Below are 5,899 nucleotides of genomic sequence, written 5' to 3' on the forward strand. Positions count from 1 at the left end.
CCACGGCCGCTGAAAAGGCTACACGTTGTAAACAGCCGTGGCCCGCTTGCCTGGTCCTCTGTTAAAACATCAGCTAGCAGTTAGCAGGGTTAGCATGGCAGCTTTAGCCAGGACCAGTCGGAATTACTTTACTGGCTGTGTCACAATTGTTTTTGCGAGTAACCAACTTGAATGCTCTAGCTGTTTAATTCAATGTTAGAACACAAATGTTGAAATTACATAAAATGCCCATTCCTTGTAGCCGTGATAAATTACCCTGAAGCTAATGCTTATCTGTTCAGGAGGAAATAAGCCAACTCTGTGTCCTTTTGGGCTCTAAGATGTCTAAATCTTTCCAGTACATCTCCAATATTTATAGGTCGGGTAGAATCTATCTCCATTGACCCTGTTCATTTGTTTGCTGCTTTCATGGCTATACTAACGTTCCAGCTGTAGCGCGCTAGTTTTTACTGACTATATGCATATCTGGCAACCCGGCCTGGCTGCCAAACTGGGCAGTTGAGAACACACAGGCCAAAACACAAACAGAAATTCCGTCACAGAACGGAAATTTTAAAAGAAGAAATGACTGGCATTAGCACTGTTATCGGAAAAGACAGTGTTTCAACTTAGCATGTTTTCAGTGAATATATTACATATTGGACCTTTAATGAACTGCAGCTTTAAAACAATGAGCTCAAATGCACAAAACCAGTTTTTTGGCTTTGTTAGCTCGCTAAATAACCAACTGTCTGTTTTGTCATGACCCTGTTCTTGCTTTTAGCGCATTGTACATATAAGATGTTTACAAAGTAAAAACTTTGGTAGGAGGGTTATTGATAAGCTTCTGAAAACTAAAATCAAATTATCTGGGCAAATGGTTGATTATTATTTAGAAGCAGCACAGAAAGGAGCATCTAGTTCAGTTGAGTCAGCCAAGCTACATATGTAATGCAATAATTCAATGTTCACAGAAACTGTTTTCCAAGATCTGAAGGCTCACAATATGGCTGGCAGAGGGTGCATTATGTCACCAAATAGCTAATAAGCCGGATATTTACAATAAAACGGCACCAAAGTTTTATCAGATGATATTGAGATTTCAGTCAGCTTTAGATCCAATTGCCACTTAGTGCAATTAAAAAAAGGCACAATGCTTTACTCTGCTTTGAATTGTAGCCGATACATTTCCTGAAACATACAGTTTGCAGAGTTAACATTCAAAGTGTCTGTTTAAAAACATCTCAAATCTTCAAATTGCTTTGTTTTATCACAGGAGCTTTAGATTAGCTGGAAATGTAATTGACTTAATTGTTGTCTGTTGACTTAGACGCAACCTCCTTGTGACAACAAGAGCACTGAAAGGGCTCAGATTTGACTGTAACCCCTCAGATTATCCTAATTATACACAATAACAGGCACAGTCCTTTGAAGGTAATCCTCTCTTACCTCTCCATGTAACCACACGCACCAGGAAAAGATGATTGGAAACCCCCTGGAATTGTGTCAACATGTACAATATCTGCACTATGTACAAACTGTGATCACAGAAACTGAGCTCTAAGTTTTTTTTTAATGTTGTGAAGTCCACATGTCCATTAACCAGATCTAGTAGATACCCATTTTCACCTGGATTGTGCAGTTTTTGAGCCGTCAGTGCACATTACAATAAGCATGTTTTTTAGTTTTTTTTTACTTTTAAAGCAAACTAAATAAAGATCTTTGTATATTTTGTTTATCTAACATCGATGCCAGCTTGTTGTTGTTGCGTGCTGAGGATTCAATTTTCAATTGGCAATTTTCAGCTCAGTGCTTATGTGATTTTGACTGCAATTTTGTCAGTCCCTTCTTCCAAATGAGAAAGAAAGACAATGAGGTAATCTCCCTGGCTTTACCTGAAATACAGTTGAAACACACTCACTCTCCTGCACACACTCTCTTGAATCCCTCTGCTGCTTCACTTCTGCTGTGAAATACTTCTCAATGACACCCTTCGTAAATGTTTATGGTGCGCCTTAAAAGTTAATTGTTTAATTCACAGTCTACAATATTTTTTATGGCGTATCCACACACCTGCTGTGAGGTCAGACGGCTTTATAGAGATCTCCTCCTCCCCCTGACAGTAGAATCATATGGCGAGCGAATGGGTACAGAGAAGGAGATCAAAGATTTATAGTGCTTTCCTTGATGTCATAAAATGTTATGATCTATTTTCCACTGACTACTTTTTAAGCACATCTTTACCTGACAGCAGAGACATAATTCACCCATGGTCATAATTTAGCCGAGACAGCTTTTCTCATTCTGGTATGAGCCTGCTTTGAGTTAGAACTAAAGCACATGTACAAGAGCTGGTGTCTTCTTTTACGCAGGCACAGTCAAGTTAAATGTTTCTGTGGTTCAACTGGACAGCAGAACAACGCATATATATTGGGGTTGAAGTAGCCTCCTACTACTACTCCAAAGCGCGCTGGAGGAGAGTCTGGTCACTCCACATGGGATGGGAGGAAAACATGCCCTGGTATATTGGCATTTCTTTAAACCAGTCACAATCATCTTGGGCGGTGGTAGCACCGTAGAAAAGCTGCGGGGCCGGTGCAAAATAGGCTCGGAAGGAACTTCAACAACAACAAAAAGTTGCTAACCTTAGTCCTCATAAATCGACCAGAAGTTACAATTCCAGAACAAAGGAAGCCCAAGGCAACGGATATCCGGCCTAAACGAGTGAAATCCGGCGGATTTTCCAGCAACAACAGAGCAATCCCGGGAAGTGGAAAATCAAGCATATAGACTAGGATTAAATTGATATATATTAGTTTACTAGATATTGGGCAGTCTGTGTTGTCCACCGCCAACAGGATGGAGGTTCATTGCTACATCATAACAGTTTGAGTCTGTGAAACCTGCTTTCCATATTTCATTAGTCCACTTAATGTAAAAAGGAAAATTCTGTTTTCATATAAGTTTGTTCATTCAGTTTGTCTTTTAGTCCAGTATGCTATGGTAATAAACAGTTGTTGTTTTAACTATTTTGGTGTTAAACAACTAAATATTATATAAATTATTTAGCAAATTCTGCATTTTTTGCAGCCATCAGATTTTACAGATCTACTTTCCTGTTCCTGATGCATATTTCAAATGTATTATGAGTGTTCAAATGTACATTTGTAATATAGTTATTCAAGCAAATTATTTGTAAATTGAAGAAGGTACTCCAGGACCCTAAAGGATTTTATTACATGACAAGGTGTATAGCTTTATTGTGGTCTAAATGCTAGTATTTTGACCAAATATCAATTTCTGGGGAAACACGTTCACTTTTAGCACAGATAACCTGCACACAAATAACATCGGAATAACACCCATACCAAACACACACACACACACACACACACACACACACACACACACACACACACACACACACACACCCCTCAGATGCATGCATTCTCACAAACAGGTTCATATGATATGATAGGAGGATATGATAGGACTGCAGAAAAGATCATCGGTGCCAATCTGCCCGCCGTTCACGACTTTTATACTTCCAGAGTCAGGAAACGGGCAGGAAACGTCACTGCAGACCCATCTCACCCCGGACACAACCTGTTCCAGCTTCTACCCTCTGGAAGGCGCTACAGAGCACTGTACGCCAACACCAACAAACTCAGGAACAGTCTCTTTCCACAAGCCATCACTGTGATGAACAGCTGACTTCTTACTCACAGTGCCAGGTTCAATTCTGTGCAGTAACCCAGTAACACTGTCTCTAAACAACACCTGTTTACTGGTTACACTTAATATTCCACTTATTTAGTATTTATTCATCATTGTCATTATCATATCTCACTCAGTAGTTATTCATCATTCTCATTCCCTATTCCAGAGCTGTTCATACTGTTCATACTGTTCATATTGTAAGATAATAACATAATACTATTTATTCCAGCATCCTTTGCACTATGCTCCACATTTAAAATAATACCTATCGCAATTCACTCCTGCATACTTTGCACTCTTCATTGCACTAATTGCACTATTGCCTCCATATTGTTTCTGTTATGAGTATGTATATATTAGTTTGTATATATTGTTTGGTTGTTTAGTATGTGTAAGCACATTGTGAGCAACGATGTTCCAAAGAAAAATTCCTTGTACGTGTCCTCATACCTGGCAAATAAAGCTGATTCCGATTCTGATATTGTATGAAAACTTATGTGCATGCCTGTGGAGATACACATGCTTGCAGGAGTCAGCTTTCAAAAATGTTACACCATAAAGAGTTTTGCCAGTAAGAGTATTTTAATTAAGCTTATATGTTTTGGCTATCAGTTTAAACATAGTCCTTTTCGTTTGGATCTGGAGAGGTGTGAGGGTTCAAACTTGTCCTCTGGGTGATGCGATTAGAGGACACTAAATCCTCGTTCTGTTAATTAGGGCTCAAAGAAATATTGTGGATGAGAGAAAATATCTTGGCGCAAAGCATCTGTGAGGGATGCTCATGGGAAATTATTGTTTTTAAGTTGATAAGTTGTTGTGCTCCTAGCTGAGTAAAAGGGGATTTTAGGATTAAAATCCAAACAAACTGTCCAAATGAACTAAAGAGCAAGGTAAGAATCTGTAAAAGGAAATCACTTTCACACGCGGTACACAAACAAAATAAAGTTCTGATGTAGTCAGTTGAAATTCTACTTCAGCAGCATTTATGCACATGCACTGACTCACGTGCGCATCCCCCCCACACACACACACGGATTCCCACACATGCTGACACAAAAAGCCTGTCAAACAATATTATGAAGGAGCCAACAATCCTTCATGCTAATCAAGATAAATAGCTTCTACTGTAGCAAAGTTAACAGGCTCCATTTGATGCCGCTCTAATTTTCATTTCTTATCTGAGAATAGGCAAACTGTGAACATGAAGTTTTGGATAATATTTAAAAGCTTGAATTCAGCCACATGATGAATGTGGTTACAGTTGGCAGATAAGAGAAAGACTAATGGGTCGGAGGCTGCCAGTTTTACAGCACCATGACAGTCGATGTTAACCCTGTGGTTTTCTAACCTACTCTTCAGACACTTTTCATTTTGAAAATAATTAATGTGTTCAAAAACATGACAAATTGTCAAATAGATCAAAGTAATAATAACTTACAAACCGGTGTGTTAGAAGTTTGAGATTCACATTTTCATTTAGGTATTGAGCTGACACTAATCAGTATTAGTGTAATCTGATATACAACATAATAATGCTTGACTCAGCATACACATAACTGTGTGAAGACAATAAAAAGGAGACAAACCATTATGAGTGTGTCAACAAATTAGCCTAATGAGAAATCTCCTTTAATTTTGCAGAAAATGATAGATGCTGATGCCGTAACAATTCCAAGCAACAATTTTGGTATAATGTTGTAGACTTATTAATAGTACCTTTTGAAATACCTTATGTATGTTGCATGTTCTGTGTATTATGGAAGAAGCATATCAAGCTAAATATTTAAACAAATTCTGTTTGTTCAACAAGAAATCAACTTGTTTCTCCACCACACAACAACAAACTGACAAGTGCCGCAACTGTGTTAATGCTTTATTTCACACACATCAAGAAGTAACCATATATCTGTAATTAATATAATTCATTGCATTTGATACCAGTTGATGTAGAATTTGAACTGGCAAGGTAATTGTACTTACACTCTCTTGCACTATGATACCAGTTCACCTTTCTGCAATTTTATTCCACACCGCTCCTTTAAACATGCAATCTAACTTTACTGTACTGTACTATTAACATCTTCCATTGTGTTTTGTACTATTTATGTGTGCATGGATGCTAGGTGTATGTATATTGTGTGTAAGCTATTAGACATCTTAGTTTCCTTCTGGATAAATATCTCTCTCTCTCTCTCTCTCT

Source organism: Etheostoma spectabile, chromosome 10, assembly GCF_008692095.1.
Source record: "Etheostoma spectabile isolate EspeVRDwgs_2016 chromosome 10, UIUC_Espe_1.0, whole genome shotgun sequence".
Classification (NCBI taxonomy): Eukaryota; Metazoa; Chordata; class Actinopteri; order Perciformes; family Percidae; genus Etheostoma; species Etheostoma spectabile.